This window comes from Esox lucius, chromosome 17, assembly GCF_011004845.1.
Source record: "Esox lucius isolate fEsoLuc1 chromosome 17, fEsoLuc1.pri, whole genome shotgun sequence".
Taxonomy (NCBI): domain Eukaryota; kingdom Metazoa; phylum Chordata; class Actinopteri; order Esociformes; family Esocidae; genus Esox; species Esox lucius.
Genome location: NC_047585.1, coordinates 743,693 through 763,936, shown reverse-complemented (window position 1 = coordinate 763,936; position 20,244 = coordinate 743,693). Strand labels below are relative to the sequence as shown.

The window sequence follows — 20,244 nt, the reverse complement described above, 5'->3', positions numbered from 1 at the left end:
GGGAGGTTATGGTAGGGGGAGGGGGCGGGGTAGAGGCAGAGGGGCTCCAGGAGCCCAAGTCCCATACGGAGCCTGCTTTACGTGTGGTGACCCGAACCACTGGTCCAGAGAGTGCCCACAGAACACTGCAAGGGGCAGAGGATACCCAAACCAAGGGGCAGCTCCAGTTCCCAACCCACTCGCCGTCCCACCACCTAGTGCACCTGGACAATACCCACTCTCTTATGAGGGAGGGTGGTACCAGGCATGACGGTCTACAGGGAGGGGAGGGGACAGCGGGGGAAAGGCAGACCCTATGCTGTCCCTGAATGTCGACGGGAAGGACTTCCCCTTTCTGGTTGACACAGGTGCCACTTTTTCCACCATCACCGCCCCTCCCGTCACAGGACTACTATCCTCCAAGACAGTGGAAGTTGTGGGGTTTGAAGGAGTGGGACAGACTTTGCCAGTGACATTTCCTCTTAAAACGATACTGGGTAAACAGGCCCTCAGCCATCCGTATGTGGTCTCGGCAAACACACCAGTGAACTTATTGGGGAGAGACTTGTTGATAAAACTGGGGGCTAATATCTTATGTTCTCCCGATGGACTAACTGTCACGTTACCAGACGGGACATCGGCGGTGTGCGGTCCTGAAACCACACGCAAAGGGCAGTACCTGGTACAACCGGTGAAGGGTGAAATAGCGGAGATATACTGGGGACTATTGATACCGGAAAAGCCGGACAAACAGGGTATTTTGTCCCAGTACTTCAAGTGGAGGCCTTGGATCTCCCTCCTCGAGCCGTACTTTCCTCCGCCAGACCCCCCCCACATGTAACCCTATTTTATGATCGGCAGGGCGATGAGGTGTATAGAGAGGGGTTTGGGGATGTAGTGTGTGGGGACACGTGGCAGGTCGGGTCTAAATTCATATATGTAGGCCCTGAAGGGGTAGCGGCAGATGTACAGTTGACAGAGGAGCAGGATCAGTGGTACATGATGGCGGAGGAGTCCGTCCCGCATGTGTCACTGGCCCTGCATCCTAAACACCAAGCAAAAGACCTGGGGCCCATGGTTAAAAGGGCGGTCGAATGCACTGATTGGACACTCACTCAGGCACCAAACGTATGGTACTCACCCAGCTGTAAGACGTATCGGTTAGAGGCACCAGGGACGGATTGGATATATTTAGAGCGAAGGGAGATAACTTGGGATCATGGGAGGGAAAAGATGGATCACCCTGTAGCCACAGCCAGACTTAATGAGTTACCTGACTCACTGTGGTCCAAGGGTCCCACGGACGTGGGGCTCACCGATTGCCCACCGGTCACCTTTAAAATCGGACCGGGAGAGCCCATATGGCTGCACCAATACCCACACAAACCAGAGGCAGAGGAAGGGTTGGATGTGACATTGAATGGTTTGTGGCCCACAGGGGTGTTGGAGGAGTCAGGTTCCGCGTGGAACACACCTATCCTCCCGGTAGAAAAGAAAGGGACAGGGAAATACCGTATGGCCCATGATCTCAGAGCTATTAACAACATTTTACTCACACCCACTATACCGGTGCCTAACCCGTATGTAGCACTCACTAATTTGACCCCGGATCAAAAATGGTTCACCTGCATTGACCTGGCTAACGCTTTTTTCTGTCTCCCACTAGCAGAGGAACTTCGTAATATTTTTTCTTTCACACATAGGGGTCGGCAATGGCGATACACGAGACTACCACAGGGGTTTGCGCTTTCCCCTGGCATATTCAACCAGGTACTGAGAGAAGCGCTGCAGGGATGCTGCCTGCCGACAGGGGTGCCTGTTCGTTTCAGAATTCACCAATAGAGTCGGAGAACGGAGGGACCTGCACCCGCTGGACCAGAACCTGCCCCAGGCGGAGTGGGTGTTGCTGAAGGTCATGAAGCGAAATTGGTCGGAGCCAAGGTGGACGGGTCCTCATCAGGTGGTGGAGAGAACGAGTCATGCGGTCCGCCTGAGGGACAAAGGAGAGACCTGCTACCATTGGAGCCAGTGTACACCAGCGCAGGAGCCAGGGAGGTCGCTAACGGACCTCATCCAAACCGGGAAGGAGGAGCTTTCCCCAGTGTGGACGGAAGGAGGACCAGCACCAGCCGGACCGGTGCCAGGAGCGGACCCCAGGACACGGCGGGACTACGAGCGAGTGAAGGAGACAAAGCACGGCGTCAGGGGAATAGACTCTTAGGGGAAGGAACTGAAGAATACTGTAACAAAAGGGGGTATAGGACACCGAGTGGCTACCACTCATACCAAGATGACAGGGTTACAGAGAAAGGTCTGGGGAAATGATAATAGAATTAAGTGGTACATGGACATGGACAATAATGATGTGTGTTGTATGTTGTTACAGGTTTCCCAGGTTGGCATCGGGTCTTCATTCCCCCAGCGAAGAGGTTCGCGACCCCACCTGAGGACACCTGTTTGAGGAAATTAGGGGGTATTGAATTGGACTATGTCAAGGGGTCACATATACGAGCACTCTGGGATAGATAATCCACTGGAGGAGTGGCTGACCTCGATGTTCGGCCAGTGGAAAGGTTTGATAATGTCTGTTCTTTTATCGCTTGCTTCATGTGGTGCTATAATGGTCACTTGTGGGTGTTGTTGTATCCCATGCATAAGAGGGCTTGCCATGAGAGTGATATCTCCAGCCATTGAGAAGGCTCCAGGATCGCCACCAGGGATGCTGATGCCTCTACTGGAGCAGCATGACCCGGGAGAACTGGAGCTTGGCGAATAGGGGTGATCTCTCTGGGGAGAGATCAAAAGGGGGAATTGTAGATGTATTGATTGTATGAGTTAGTGAACTGTTGTAAGCTGTTGTAACCAATTAAACAAAATATTAATTGTTTGTAATATGAGCTGAAACTGAAGGAGCAAGTAGGAGAATAGGAAACCCTGTTCAAGCGGTTGCCGGGGAGAGAAAGATTTAGTATGTCTGTCTTGTGAGAAACAGGTCACAGGTCAGAGACACACACACATAGTCGGACAGACAACACAGAAACCACAAGGGGGGCAAGGGGATACTTGCAGTTATCCTATAAGGAATAGAACTAGGATTGGGCCAATGGCACACTTGCTTTGTGAACTTAACAACTCTATCTTTTGGGGGTAGTGGAAGTATAAAATGATCTGTTGACTGTTGATCCTTAGACATTGTGCGGCGAACCTTGTCTCCAAAAGCTTTTGTAATAAACGGAATATGTGGTACGGTAATTGACCTGACTCCTGGTGTTTTATTCTCCTTTCCAACAAACCAACTCGGGGAAGTGTTAGACTTCAACACTACACCAAGATATGTTGGCACAGGAGTGGAAATTGGACGATGGTCGGATCAGTGGATACATCTTCAACCCAGAGCTACCGGAGGCTGCATTTTATGAATTACCCGAAGCCCATGACTTTAAGGCTGGTGTGACTGATCAAATTGTTTTTAATTCCAGTTTATGGGACACCTTTCGAAAAGTGTTTTATTTGGGGCCAAAACAAGACCCACATAATACGGTAGATGTACTGTTTAAAGTTGTCGAGGGAATGAAACAGTATGACTGTTAGATTGGAACTATTTCTGGAAAATGTCAGCGACTGATTGTGACTGCGGAGTATTCGACTGACGTAAGACATTGAAGCCCCACCTTAAGCCGGAGACAGACCGCATGACTACCAAGCAGTCGGAAAGAATTTACGAAACATGTCTCAAGATTACAAACAAGCGGTGATTGAAGAACCCAAGTCTGTGTGACGCCTGGGATGACAACGCTGAAGCCTTCTACGGAACCCCTGACCCCGACAGCTCGATTCCACCGGCATACCCAACAACAAACTACCATTGGATTGACCGGATTGGTTATCAGCTAGGTCCTCTTAATCTGTCATACCTTTCAAATGCTAATAAGAGTTATAAGATGGACAAACACCTTGCACCAAAGGTTTTACGAAAGCAAAGAGTCTGTTGTCTAAGGACAGGAAACTTTAGTTCTCGTGTTAACACGTACATAAACAAACCCTATGAGAAATCTGAATGTTTGTGTAACTTTTCTGAATATCTTGGGTGTGTAATTTTGAAAACTCCAATAAAATACTTCTCATTATTATTTTTCGAATGCTCTATGATGTCTGAACAGGTTATGAAAAGTATTTACTACGACCCGGCAAACCCCTTGTGCTTATGTGGGTAGAGAGTATTTGAAAAGAGAGGGGAGATCCTCAAAAATGGCGAGGCCAATGACTGGCTGCTCCAGGATACATACGCTACACAGGCCTGTAGCTATACATTTTCAAAGAAATAGAGTTATTGTTCATTATATAAATTCACAATTTCAGCTGGATTTGGTTGACATGAGTGCTTACAGTGTGGAAAACGATAACATGAAATTTATGTTAACATGCCTAAATGTATTAAGCAAATACGCATGGATTTGTGTGCTGAGAAATAAAAGCACTACCAAGGTAAAGCGAGCATTTGCAGACATATTAAAAGAAGGAAGAACACCACAAAAACAAGGGGAAGGAGTTTTTTAATTCACATTTTGAAAAGTTAATGAAGAAGTACAACATAAAACATTTTGCTACAGGAAATGATGTCAAAGCGAATATCGTTGATCGTTGTGTATCGTGATTTAAAACAATTAAATCACAAATGTGGAGGTATCTCACAGCTGCCAACACTCATCGCTATGTTGAGGTTATTCAAGATTTAGTTCATGGATACAACCATAGCTACCATCGGTCTATTAAGATGAAGCCTGCTGACCTTTGTGAAGAAAATGTTAGATTAGTTCTCTAGAACCTGTATGTTACAGCAATAATGAGAAATGGTAATCAAAGCTACAAGTTCCGGGTTGGGGATACTGTGAAACTCTCAAAGTTGAGAGGAGCATTTACAAAAGGCTATGAAAAAGGGTACACAGATGAATATTTTACAATAACAGAATGCATTCTGTGGGATTTTCAGGATCACGTCATTTACATTGGGTGGGTGCATGAGCATGGGTGACGGTGGCTTCTACATAGTGCTGCCCAGTAACTCATAGAGACATATCTATCCAAACAATACGAGTTAGAGCTATACCACAAAATTTGCCAAAGGCATAGATTTGAAAGGTGATTGGGAAGTATCTTTGATAGAATTCCAATACCCGCATACGAGGAAAACTTTTACATGGGGTGAAAACGCATTTGAACTACATGACTCAAATACCGACAAAAATTGGAAATTTGAACTCAACACCGGTTATTACAGTGGCATAGTAAAACTAGTGGCAGAACTCAACAGATTTTATGTCTTACAAGTGCATTTGGAATAGTTGTAAAAGGCATGTTCAGACATGCCATGGCCTCTAAAAACACCCCCCACCCCAACGGCCTTCTATCATCAGCAATTTTATTAGTTGTTGTCACACTTTTAACAAGATCCAACAGGTGCGAGCCCTTGATTATCTCTCCTTTGAAAACAAATTCACCTTTTGAATTCCATGAACTCAAATCTTAAGACCTGTGCGTTCTATTAAGAATATATTCAACATTCTTCCTACGCCTCGCAGGCACATTATCCAAAATGTAATCAACAAGCTTAACATTTCGGTCAACAGTTTGCTTAGTCTCAGTCACGTTTACTACATCAACCCCTGTCTCAGACTCGGGGAGACTTTAAGTCAGTGTATTTGTATCAAGCTCCACCTGTCGCCCAACAGTCCAAAATCTTTGTAAATTGGCAGAGTATCTTTTAGCTTTCTCATGTAAATCCATATCAGGCTTCAGCAGTATATTGGGAATTGATGAGTCCAAATAATTTTCAACAGATTCTCTTACATCGTTGTTAGTCGTTTTGGATTCTCGCAGTTTTTCTAACTGATATTATGGCACCAGAAACATTTTCTGAGCATGATCCATGTTGTTTAACCCTGTCTCGATGCAATTAGACTGTGTTGAAGTCTAACACTTCCCAGAGTTGGTTTGTTGGAAAGGAGAATAAAACACCAGGAGTCAGGTCAATTACCGTACCGCATATTCCGTTTTATTACAAAAGCTTTTGGAGACAAAAGTGTCGCCGCACAATGTCTGAAATTCAACAGTCACATCAGCATTATTTATACTTCAAGCACATCTAAAAGTGGGGGGTTGAATATGCCAAGCATGTGGGCCATTGGTCCAATTTATGTTCTATATCTTATATGTATAAATGCAGCACAAGCGTCATCTTGCCCTTTGTGGTTTCTGTCTTGTGTCTATTCAGCCCTGTCCAGACTGTGTGTGTGTGTTGTTAATCTGTTTCCTGTTTGTCAAAGACAGACATGCTAAATCTTTCTCTGCCCAGCAACAGCCTAAATAAGATTTCCTGTTCTCCTACTTGCAACTTTCAGCTCATGCTACAGACACTTAATATTTTGCTTCATTGCTCACAACAGTTCAACATCGTATTCATTCAGTGTATCCACAACTGGTTAGGAATGGAACTGCAACGCTTAGTAACGGTAGTAGAAAACCTCCAGATTGGTTGATGGTTTTTCTTTTCCTTGCAACTGAAGTGTTCTTTCTAGACATTTTGGCTTTTTGTCTCTTTACTTTTCGGAGCTGCGATTATGTTAAGGGTATATGTCCGCGCCTTAGATTAAGCGCTATTTCACAGAGTGATAAAATGAGGTCGGTGGAGGCTGATTCTAAAATAACTTTTCATTGACTTGCCGGTGACTTAAATAACATCTTCAAAAGTGGTAAATTTCTACGAATGCGTTTAGACATGATCAAACTTTCTTAGGAAAGTACAGCACAGGCCAATCCCCTGAAAATAACCCTATTCTCAGATGGTAGTCTTCTGATGTTGTAGCTTTAAAGTCAATAAGTAAATAACCAAAAGGCAGATGTGTTGCGTCTTGAAAAATCTCCATGAAGATTTCCCTTTAACAAACATGTTTTGGACAAGGTAAATTGCACTCAGGTTACGATGGTGTGAATATTATGTGAAAACTCTCCATCTCTAAACTCTCTGATGCACTTTTCATTAAATCGTCAATAATTAAAAGGTTGTTTTTCCAAATCGGTAGCAGATTGTCATCACACAGCAATGTTGGTAGACCTTCTATAAAAGTAATCTCCCTCACCTTCAACATTTCATCATACAGCGGTTGCCAACATTAATAAACCCAGACAATATTCTGAATTTCTTTGGCGAAAACAACATCAGCATTATCGAACAACATCTTCACAAAATATGTTTTACCCGAGTTACTGGGGCCACTAATGACACTGCTGAATGGGTGTTGAAGTCGTGGGTCAAAACCGCTATCCATCCTAGAAGGTGGTTTAGTACCCGTAAGACCTTGTGCAGTAATCAGGGAGCAGTACCCGCTTGTTGTACACAACTCTGAAACGATTAGAATCTATTCGGTTTTTCAATGTGAATGTTCTTTTATCTCTCGCAGTTGTGTCTGCATTAGCAAGGACGTGATCATCATCATCATCACCACCTTCGCCCCGTACAAAGTTATCAACCAGTTGTGTTAGCGTCTTCAAGTTAAAAATGGTTGTGTTCATAAAGTTAGTCCGCTCACCCATCTTACCCCAAAGACTATTCATTGTCAATTTAGCCAAAGATCGCCTAGCACTGTTTACAATGTTTTCCTTGTCAAGCTGCACACCCTCCTTTTCATGATATTCACGGATATACTGGTCTTTAGCATCATCATCAACCACAGATGGCGGGAAGCCGCTAGCTTCTTGCTTGTGCTTCAGGAAAGGGCACCGATTTTCATTTCACCCCTGTTCAGGGTATGCTGTATTGATATATTCTCATCAGAGGCCACATATTCAAGCCACATGATTGAGCTGTTTGAGAATGTCTTCTGACAACGGTTATAGTTGTCTGAGGGGACCAATGCAATGGTGTCCTTGGTGAAGAATCTGTTGCAAAAGACTTAAATGCAAGTTGAAGAAATTGTAATTGACTGGAATGGGTCAATACCACCACACTCCAGGAACTCGAGTCTGTAGTGCATACAACCCTCTCTCAAAATGACCACATCATTCACACAGTAAGCCTTTATTTCATCCTGCATGACAAAGGGGTCTGCGGAAACAGTTGCATACCAATGCAAAAACTCATCTTTTTCTTTAGCCATCATGGTATTCACACTAGTAATGCGGTTCCAGATGGGGGCCAACATAGTTCTCATTCTCCTTGATGTTAAACTTGTAAGGAAAGTAGCCTTTTTTCTAATCCTTAAAACCCATAGCACATGGCAACTTTTGGAAAAAAGCAGCAACAACCATCTCCGGCTGAACACCACGACTTGTTATCAAAGCTTATTGCGCACAAAACATTTGCAGTGTGTTGGCAATTGTCTCAAAATCATAAAATATGTTGTAATTATAAGGTAATAGTAACATTGTAATGTCGGCCGCAATCGACACAGTATTTCGTCTGGTCACACATACTAACCCAACAATCCACACTTTTGTAGTGCTTCAAGCGTTTATGCTGTCTACAAAAGTCTGAATAACATATCCGCTTACAGCCTGGGCACTGCTTTGTGTTACGGGGTTGGGTATGACAATTTTCATGAAGACAGACACTACAGCTATGTTTACAACCATGATTACCATGGGTGTTAAAACCGGTATAGCACCAGTCACAGACATATGACACACCCTGATTCCATAGAAATGGTTATTGTAAGTACATAAAGACAGTTCTAGGGTGGGTGTCCTCGTTGTTTTGAAACTTAAAGTGACCATCCCGTGTTGAAAGATAATTTTACACCCTGTCATTTCTTCACACCGAACAATATCTGTGAATGCCACACAATCATCTAACACTAAACTAGTGCCCATATGTAACTTACGACCACTAACCAGGGCCTCAGCATGTGTACTGCGGGTTCAATATACCCATCAATCAAACGGAAAAACATGTAAAATCATTATTCATAGCCATATATAAATGCCTTCTTTTTTATTGATAATCTGCTCTATCAACAGTGTTTGAGCTTTAACATCGCGGGGCACCACCCTCACGGTTTTTGACAATTTTTAGATTTACCAATCAACTCAATCTGCAGACGATCACATTTATAAAGTCTGAAGCTCTAACAATCAAAGTATCCAAGCCTGCCATAATAATTGCATTGAATGTGCCAAAATCACCAACTTCACCAGTATTTTGTAAATGTATCATCTGTCGTAATTCAACATTGTCAAACGCAATACGTTGTATAACTCTAACATCGCCATCACTGCACTGAGTCAACTAGTTTGTGTGAGCTACTAAGCTCGGTTAAAAAACCTTGCATCTGAGAATTATTGTGTGCATCGGTGTGTAACAAAGTAATGGTTGGTTCATGTGTATTTTGGGGTGTGGTTGGTTGATTATGTGTAGAGGTTGTTGGCTGTTCCGTGTCTGGTCTGTTGTTAGCATCATCTTTCGCCATTTCTCTAGCTTATCGTGTAAATAACGAGCCACTTACAGGTTAAAATATTCTAACTCAAACATACATTTGCATACATCACACTCATTTTGATGAGTTGATGGTTAAATATGTATTACCTCCAGCTTTCCAGCATGAAAGAAAACAATGAAACAAAAATCCCCTCACATTGTGCAGCCACAAGGGAGGGTGTCCATAACTGAATCCATTATGGTAATGTACTCCGTATCATCACCGGGGTGTCCTCAATCTGTTGGTTGGGAAATAGAGTAAAAAGGTTCAGCTGTATGCATATTGTCGTAATTGTTAATAACATTTTAGTACAATGTCTGTAAATAATTAAACTTACACAAAAGGTATCTGCTCAGGTTGTGTAAGATCACAAATGCCCAGCCAACTGACACAGATGCTGGTCACTTGGTCTAAATACAAAGAGGATTAACAAACGTATACAGGTAATGAAAGCTTATTAACAAAAATGTCAAAAGTGTACTTAACAAGATTTGAAGGCCCAAAAATTTGTTTACCAAACACGGCTGGTGTTTAATTCCGCTCAACCTAAACCGGAGATTTAAACAGGCAATATGAATGACAGCTAAAAATGCATGGATTGCTCAAATGTAAAATTGATTTACACATTCTTAAAAAGTTCAAATGTGTCATTTGTTAGCGTTTGTGATTGCAACACAATTCAAATCAATTACTTCAAATAAAATAACTTGTACTTACAACGTAAACGACATACTCTGCGCTCGATACAACAGCTGACTTCTATGGATGCAGCAGGGTTTAATACTGTCTTTACATCGCAGCTGGGGTGCCTCCAGCAGGTCCTGCCTCTTAACTTTTTCATTGGTTACATGTCATCGTTCTTCACGTTAGATTAAAATTGTGTTAGAACTATACAGGCTACAATGATAAAAATTCTGGATAAAACGTAACTATTTAGTTCTGATGATTGTTGACGTTTGACAACCAAATATATTGATACTTCCTGTCTGGTGGAAACGCTGTTCGCATTAGTTATCGCGGCTCAGCCATGACATCATGTCATATAATTGTATATATTAACATTAAACTCATCCGCTTACATATAAATGCTGGCTATTGTCACCATATCGCCATTAATCTGTTCAACATTTAACAAACACAAGACCATAATACAGCAATCAAAAATCAGGTTTTACGAGTTGGTCATTACGAAAATGCAGCACATCTTACCCGGAAGTCACAGCATCCGCCCATACTAACACAAACCGGTATTCGCAAATACTACAGTTTATTAACCAATGTTGCCTGTTAAACATTTCTACCAATGTGAGGAAAACAATCTTGCTTGAAAGACGCCTTTACGAATGTTTTGATTACCTGAAATAACATATCTTGACCTGTCAATGATTCACCGTTGTTCATGCAAATTTATACGCTACCTTCGGGGTAACTTTGTAACGTTTTGCCATATAATGCAACTTAAATGTTAGTGCTGACTTAACCATTTTTATTACAAAATTCACTATTGCACATATAGTGTGGAGAACAAGTATTTGATACACTGCCGATTTTGCAGGTTTTCCTACTTACAAAGCATGTAGAGGTCTGTAATTTTTATCATAGGTACACTTCAACTGTGAGAGACAGAATCTTAAACAAAAATCCAGAAAATCACAATTTTATTGTACGACATAAGTATACTTATTTGATCACCTACCACCCAGTAAGAATTCCGGCTCTCACAGACATGTTTTTATTTAAGAAGCCCTCCTGTTCTCACTCATTACCTTTATTAACTGCACCTGTTTGAACTAGTTACCTGTATAAAAGACACCTGTCCACACACTCAATCAAACAGATTCCAACCTCTCCACAATATAGTTCGGCTTTGTGTTCAGCAAGCACACCTAATAATAACTAGATCTAGGCACATTCTGTAATTATTAATGCTCAGATTCCACACTCCCCCCTAAATAAGACAATTGACACACCCCACTCTGACACATAACTCAATGTATGACTGTCATAAATCTCTCCCCCACCTCAGATTATACGGTTCAAGAAACATATTGACATCAACAGGCTACTATCGGTGTTAACTGATGAAAACATGACATCATGATTACATTTTTCCATGGACACATATCGTACCAAAATCGTGGGAATTTCTAGTCGCCTAACTCCTCTGAAAACCACTTTGGACTGTTACTAAGGAGCCTGGATTTGAGGTAAACTGGAATACAATGTAGCAAAAGGTTTATACAGAAATGAAAAGGTGTGTCTGTATAAGATTGTCCTTCCTCTTGTTCAGTCAGTTTTCTTCTGTTTGGTAGGTAATGAATATGACCCATGCCTGGGTCTTCATTTATCAGTCATATGTCAGTAAATTCTAGCTCATATGGAGATATAAGTATTTTACCAAACTACTGGGATTTGTTGCACACAAAATATACACGTTTATTTTGATAAATACAAGTCATACTATGTTTCAGAACATCTGAACAGGAAATAAAGTATATTTTTTCTTGTAGTTCTGTGGGCAGAAGTGTTTGTTTAACTGTTATTTTTTTAAATAAACGTGTGCTGCCTTTCACAAACATTCTGTAAGATTAAATGTCACTTTGAGCAGTAAAATAAATGAACTAACCCACCTCCAATTCATTTCTGTTGTATGCCTGCAATGTGATCTCAGCAGATGTGCTGATATGTGTGTATTTAGTGTTGAGTGAATGGGTGAGGCCAGGCAATGACGTGTGAATGTGTGAGGGGAACTGTGACGCACCGGTTAATGACTCAGCTAGCCAGCAGTAAAAGAATGTTACCATGGGCAGAAAATATTTGGAGGAAGTGAGTCATTGAGATGGAAAAACACGAGAGAAAGTGTGACATAAGTCACACAGTTGAGGTTGTTGATTAGTGGTGCTGTTTGAGTCTGGCTTCAGAGGCAGGACTCAAACACTCTGCCAGTTTTCAGTGAGAGGCTACGTGACTAGCACTCCCTTCCTGGGCCCTCACTGTGCTATTCAAACTGCCTTCCATACAGTACAATTCCCTCTTGAAATGAGACATACCAATTACAATGGCTTCTTAATCCAAGATAAGCAGCTTTCGAGGGCTCAGGGAAGAAGTGAAGGAGCAATTCTCCTCCCTGCCTTTTCTCTCTTTGTTTAAAGCTGCAGAAACTAAACGTAGTCATCTAAAAGTTTAAAATAGCTTTGGTAGAATACTGGTATATTTTCAATCCAATCAGCAGTAGATGTGTAATAGTATGTTTGCATTTAAAAGGATAATCCATGTTGTGATTTAAAATCCCTATATACTGTAAAGCCTACACAATCTTGAAGAAAATAACTTATAGTTTATGCCTTTACTTCATCTTAGTTGAAGTTTTGCAAATGTAATTTCTAATGGGATCTTCTAATATGCATGACTAAGCTGTATTGCAATGGAGTGACTCAACCACAGATGTACTGCAAGGCAGTTACCTAACCACAGCTGTACTGCAATGTAGTGACTTAACCACAGCTGTGTTGCAATGGATTGACTTAAATACAACTGTACTGCAATGCAGTCACTTAACCACTACGACACCCATGAGCCTTCCACACAATTAAAATTCTGAAAGTAAAAGCATACCTAAGTTGCTATGCAAGTTCAATAGAGTACCAGAGAAAAACAATTCTAAAGAGAATCAAAAACTGCATAAATATTGTAATGCCGCCATTCAGTCCTGACAGTCCAAATAGTAACTGCAACACCTATAGAGCTTTGTGAAGCTTCCATTAGGGACTAGTACCTTCTTTTCATATTTTCAACATTAACATACCCCACGCTTTGACAAAATGATCATATCAGGAGCCTCATAGCATTTGGCTCTCTTGCCTTGACATCTGAGGGAAGACACCTGTTTGCAGATCCAAAGCTGCAATCGAGGGATTTTGAATAAAAACGAGATATGATAAAAATGTTCCATGCAGAAAAGGTCCAAAGCAATAAAAATGAAAAAAGGGCGGCATGCACACAAAAGCCCTCATTGTTGTGCTGGAAAGGAATGTGTGTCTGACTGTGTCAGAGGTTGTGTGGAATTTGTTTTTTGCATGGAGACAAATGGCTGTATTGACTGTGGGTGAAATGCAGCCAGCAATCAGGCAGCCTTTACCTACTATGAGAGGGAGGACTCTAACTCATTTTAGACATGAGGATCTAATTAGTTTAATTGACATTAGAAGAAGCAGGCGCACTACTGACCTGCAACCCGATGCTTCTCGAACCTCTCCTGAAAAAAGGATTCTTGGTATATCATCCCACTGGCCCCACTTCAACCCATTGTTACCATGGAAACTAAGCCACCCTCGGTCCAACATTGCTTTAGTTGCACGTTGGCAGTGGAGAGGAACAACAAGAAAGAATATCAACTCCAAATGTACAAAATTATACCCTTGGAAATCGATTTTCAAATGTACTATAGATACTTCCAGTGAGAGACAAAAATGAAACTTGTCATGTTCATCTAGTTCAGTTTAATGGTGACCCTAAATTAAAAATCAATTGCACAGTTGAGAATGCAAACCCAGTTGCAACTTCAGTGTAATTTCCTGGAATCCATCAAAACTAGGGGGCATCTCACACCTGACTTCCCGTGTATAGTAATCAGACCATCCCAGCCCAGAGCACAAACAGTGGCCTGGTTGAGAAAAATCTAGAACAGGTTAATGAGAACTAAAAACATATATTTAGCCTTTGATGCACAAGGCTTCAGTTAAAGTGTGTTATGTTATCTCAGAATAGTTTGAAGTTTTAACCTTGTTTTTATTCACAAATCCAGTATTCAAACTATTGTCTTAAAATTTAATTGTATATGAAGTATGTGGTACATAGTAATACAGAGTTCTCTCAGGTAGTGGGACAGTGAAGCATTATCTACTGGCCTCTGTAAAAAACTTAATTCTCAACTTTTATTTGTGTAAATATTGAAATCACTGCCCTATTAAAGGCACCAAACCTATTGGAATAGTTGATTTGACAGTTTTTTCTGGTTAGTCAGTTAAATTTGCTTTTAGACTCATAGAGTAATTTCTGTCTGTCTGCATGAGGTCCAAAGATGTATCAATTAAAGTCAAGGATACCATCATAGGGTTAAAGAAAATAACGAAATCCCCCCAAGGACTACAGAGGTTACACTGCAAGATACAAACACTTGTTCATTTTAAAAACAGGATGGCCAGGTTATAGTACATAAAAGAGCATGCAAGGTTCAGGAAAATGGTGAGGTAGACAGAGGATTGATACATTAACATGTTAACATGCTACTGAAGTGATGCCAAGAAAAAGAAGTGGCGAAAAAAAGGTTGGAGGGAGCTGGAGGGACCTGGACCATTCTATTTGCGCAATTGTGAGGTCACTGAAAATCTCTACAAAAACAAGATGAAAGGCTTCTAAGATTCATAGTGTAAGACTGGCAAGCAAACCACAACGTGGTCAAAACATTGAAACAAACAAAATAAAGATTGGACCACCCTATAACCTGTTACATCACACTACGAAGAACTAAAACCATAAAATCACATCAAAGGGCATAGGCCTACTTTATTTCTAAGAGAAAGTAGAAATTGCAAAAAATAACATTGTTTATTTTGACGCGCTTGGTGTGGAACCAAGCGCGGACACAGAGGCAGAGAGGAGGACATTTATAGTGGGAATAGGAAGTCTCGTGGTCGGCAGGCAGAGGTCAGAAAACAAATCGGGACACTAGAGGTACAGAGGGTTTGGCTGGTTCGAGGTTGGGGACAGGCAAAGGTCGTAATGAGGTGGTCAACAAGGGAGAAGCACAGGGGGCAGGCAGGTTCGGGGTCAGGGACAGCAGGGGTTCGGTAACTGGGAAGGCAGAGTAGAGAGCGGGTAACAGGAGACAGGTAACACGGGAGTAATCGCTGGAAACGCATGAAATGACAATACGATCTGGCAGCGGGCGAACAGAAAACACAGACATAAGTAGACAAGCGGTAACAGGAACATGGGAAACACCTGGTGGGGGGGAGGAGACAACAACGAGATAGGTGAAACCAATCAGGGCGTGACAGCATCCCCCCCACGACTGCCACCTGGCGGCCGATCCGGGCGCATACCTGGCAGATGAGGGCCAGGTCCAGGATGTGCCGGGCTGAGACCCAAGAGCGTTCTTCCGGCCCGTAGCCCTCCCAGTCCACCAGGTACTGTAAACCCCTGCCCCGGAGTCGGACCCTCAGGAGGCGGTGCACGGTGAAAGCAGGGTGACCGTTGACCAAACGCAGGAGAGGGGCAGCCCTGGGAACAGAAGAGATTGAACAGTTAGACACAGGCTTGACACGAGACACATGGAAAGTGGGGTGCACACGAAGGGAGGCGGGCAGAAGGAGCGGGACCGCCACAGGATTGACGATGTGGGCGATCTGGAATGGCCGATGAACCGGGGGGCCAATTTCCGGGAGTCGACCTTGAGGGGCAGGTCATGAGCGGACAGCTAAACCATCTAAACCGTCGCCGATCGGCCTGTCGCCAGTAAGGGGGGCGTTGCGGATGAGGGCCGTGCGGGCCCTTCTCCAGGCACTGCAACAGCGCCAGACAAAGGCCTGGGGCGAAAGGCACTCCCACCTCTGGTTTTTGTTCGGGGAACAGGGGCGGTTGATAACCCAGGGAGCACTCAAAGGGAGAAAAGTCGGTAGCCGAACAGGGAAGGGAATTGTGGGCGTACTCAACCCACATGAGCCGTTTTGACTAGGTAGTGGGGTTGGAGGAGATCCCGCACCGCAAGGCGGTTTCCAGATCCTGGTTTGGTTGTTCTGGGGGTTGTATCCGGATGACAGACTGACCGTTGAGCCTATCAGGGAACAGAAAGCCTTCCAGAAGCCAGAGACAAACTGGGGACCTCGGTCAGACACAGTGTCCGAGGGGAGACCGTGTGTTCGGAAAACGTGGTGCAGCACCAGGAGGGCGGTTTCCTTGGCAGATGGGAGAACCGGTCAACCACCGTCAAAATGGTGGTGTTGCCGTCAGACAGCGGGAGACCGGTGATGAAATCCAAAGACACATGGGACCAGGGCAGACAGGGAATGGGCAGAGGCTGTAGGAGCCCGCTGGGGCCCTGTCGAGACGTCTTGTTTCGGGCACAGATGGCACAGGCGGCCACAAAATCAGGAACGTCCCTCCCCAATGATGGCCACTAGAAACGCTGACGTATAAACGCTGACGTATAAACGCTATCGTACGGCGTGCCCACGGATGACAGGAGAGAGTGGAAGAATGACCCCACTCCAGTACTGAGGTGCGGGCCAGGGACAAACAGACGCCCGGTCGGACCCCCTCCGGGATCCGGTTGTGTGCGTTGGGCTTGGCGTACCGTGGCATCCACCCCCCAAACAAGGGTGGTGGCCAGACAGGAAGCGGGGAGGATGGTGTCCTCCACTCCTCCAATGCCACCTTCACAGCTAGGAGTTCTTTGTTCCCGATGTCATAGTTCTCTTCCGCTGGGGAGAGCCGGCACGAAAGGAACGCGCAGGGGTGTACTTTGTTATCCACGTCCGATCTCTGTGACAGGACCGCTCCCACTCCCAGGTCCGAAGCGTCCACCTTCACTATGAACTGTCTGGCCAGGTCGGGATGGATGAGGATGGTGAACCGCCGTCTGAGCAAGACAAATGCCAGGTCCGCAGCAGAGGACCACACGAAACGGACCTTGGTGGAGGTGAGGGCAGTGAGGGGGGCGGCCACAGTGCTGTAGTCCCTGATGAAACGCCAGTAGAAATGGGCAAATCCCAGGAAACATTGGAGCTGAAGCCGGGTGGCTGGAAAAGGCCACTCCGCGACTGCTTGTACCTTCCCTGGATCCATCTGGACGGCGCCTGCGGAGACGATAAAACCCAGAAATGGAACAACAGAGCGATGGAACTCACACTTCTCTGCCTTCACATACAATTGGTTCTCCAGGAGCCGTTGGAGAACCCGGCGTACGTGAGACACGTGTCCTTGGGCTGAGCGTGAGAATATCAGGATATCATCCAGATAGACAAAGACAAAGTCATTCAGCATGTCCTGGAGGACATCGTTGACAAGGGCTTGGAATACCGCAGGGGCATTTGTCAGTCCAAACGGCATTACGAGGCATTCGTAGTGCCCGCTGGCCGTGTTGCATGCGGTTTTCCACTCATCGTCCTCCCTTATTCGGACCAGGTGGTAGGCATTGTTCGAAGGCCGACGAGAGGAGAGGGTAACGGTTCTTGAACGTAATGTCATTGAGGCCCCGGTAGTCTATGCAAGGGCGTAGCGTCTTGTTTTTTTTCCCCACAAAGAAGAAACCAGCGCCAGCAGAAGAAGACGACGGCTGTATGATCCCGGCCCAAAGTGAAGATGCAACATATTCCTGCATGGCCTTGGTCTCAGGTCCGGACAAAGAGTAAAGGCTTCACCTGGGGGGCGACGTGCCTGGGTGGAGGCAGAGAAGCTTTGCAGAAAACCGCTTTTTGCCCCATGTATTCCGCATGAACCCACGTGAGATTGATGGCTTCTGTGATGGCAATTTTGAAATAAGGCACATTAGAGAAATGTCTGTCTTCCTATTGCCTGGTATGTAAATCTTTACTTTGATTGTGACACACGTCTGTATAATATCAGAGGATTATTAGGTACTTTGACCATGTTCTTCTGCCTAGACCAAGAAGACCTTTGTTTCTTAGGAATGTGGTCCATGGGGGGAAGTAAGGTCAGTTGGCCCCTTTAGGTAAACACGACAGTAAACATTATGGCAGGAAGGATAAGGTGGGGGGGATAGCCCTCCCTTTAGGTAAAACCTATGTGACACAAGACAGATGGCCAGCAACTTACCACACCCCTTGCATTAAGTTAAAGACTCCTCTGATAATTAGGTTTGTAAGCATTTGACACGTCTCTCTATTTGCAAATAAAACGTAATTATGCCAAGAGAATTTTGTCTCTGTATTTTAAAGAGTTCTGGTTGATTAAATTGCCATCACACTTCCTCTGGTCCAGTGACACTTTATGACATTGGTGGCAGGGCGGCTTGTAGGCAGTGAGCATGGCAAAATGGGCTCCAACCTGTGATTGAGCCAGTGGAGCAGTCGATGAGTGGGTTGTGCCGACAGAGCCATGAGTGACCCAGTACAACGGGGACCTGTGGCGAGTTCAAAGACAGGAATTGGATCATCTCCCGGTGATTGCCGGAAATGAGCATGGATATGGGTGACACGACCAATAGGATGCCCGTCCAGGGCAGAGGCATCTACAGGTATGTGGAGAGGGCGAGACAAGACGTTCAACTGGAGCAGGAGGGTTAAACATTCGTCAGCCCGGAATCAACAAGAACTTGGACAGACAGAGAACGGGACCCCACTATGATAGTGGCATGGAGCAGACGCCGGGCTGTTGGTACCCAGGGTACCCAGGATAAGCGGCTCGCCGACAGTCCCGTGGCTATTGGTGAGCTTGCTCTTTTACTGGTCAGTTTGCCACAAAGTGACCGGGGCCGCTGCAATACAGACAGCTGCGGGAGTGGAGCCTCTGTTGGCGAACAGCAGGTGTCAGCCTTGCTCTATCCACCTGCATGTGTTCGGAATGGGAGTGTACGGTGGTGGTCGGAGAACTCCGGTGGAACTCGGGCGGCAGGGCAGCCTCGTGCTGTATACGTTGCGGAGCTGGGTACTCAGAGGGAAGCGAAACTCCGGAGTGATGGCTTCTCTCCCGACGGCGTTCCTGTATCCTACTACCGATCCTGGTGGCAAGGGAGATGAGGGCATTCACATCCGTTGGTAGATCCAGAGCAGTGAGCTCGTCTTTGATGGTCTCTGACAAGCCTTGGAAGAACATGTCAAACAGGGCTTCGGGATTCCAGGCACTATCGGCTGCCAGGGTGCGGAATTTGACAGCATAGTCAGCAACCCTGACTTAAACGGAATAAACCCAGAGTGGCCTCCCTGTCCGACACGGGGGAACCAAAAACCTGCTTGACCTCCGTGGAGTATGCCTCCAGGCTGCCACACACCAGTGATTACTTTTCCCAGATGGCAGTCGCCCAGGCGAAAGCCCTGCTCGTCATCAGAGTCATGAGGTAGGCCACTTTAGAACGTTCAGTGGGGAATGACGAGGGCTGTAGCTCGAATACCAACGAGCATTGCGTAAGAAAGGACCGACAGGTCTTGGCCTCGCCCGAGAACCGTTCTGGTACCGGTAGTCTGGGTTCTTGGAGGGGCACAGCGTAGCCGATGGAGAGGTTGGGGACCCCTGCCGTGGTAGTGTTTGGGCCAGCCGACCCAACTGCTCGGTGATACCCTCAGTGGCTAGCCACTGGGCCTCCCTCTGTCTCGCAAGTTCGTCCGTGAGAGAGCGTAGGGTTTCTTCATGCCGTCCCACGGCAGCCCCTTGCAGGAATATGGCGTTCACATGGCCAGATCGTTCTGACAGGGCTGGGGGTGTGGAACCAAACGTGGACACAGAGGCAGAGAGGAGGTGTCGTGCACAGACGTTTATAGTGGGAATAGGAAGTCTCATGGTCGGCAGGCAGAGGTCAGAAAACAAATCGGGACACTAGAGGTACAGAGGGTTTGGCTGGTTTGAGGTCGGGGACAGGCAAAGGTTGTAACGAGGAGGTTAACATGGCAGAAGCACAGGAGGCAGGCAGGATTGGGGTCAGGGAAAGCAGGGGTTTGGTAACTGGGTAACTGGGAGTAGAGAACGGGTAAAAGGAGAGAGGTAACACAGAAGTAATTGCTGGAAACGCATGAAAAGACAATACGATCTGGCGGCGGGCGAACATAAAACACAGGCATAA

General features: G+C 45.1%; 1 long non-coding RNA gene across 1 annotated transcript; it reads right to left on the bottom strand.

Moving 5' to 3' along the window:
* Positions 1-9,972: 9,972 nt before the first annotated feature.
* Positions 9,973-12,117, bottom strand: LOC105007308. The gene is made up of 3 exons (XR_827538.1): positions 12,080-12,117; positions 10,167-10,308; positions 9,973-9,995 (listed from the first exon to the last, which is right to left on the bottom strand). It is a non-coding gene; the product is annotated as an uncharacterized LOC105007308 (long non-coding RNA).
* Between the last annotated feature and the right edge of the window lie 8,127 nt (positions 12,118-20,244).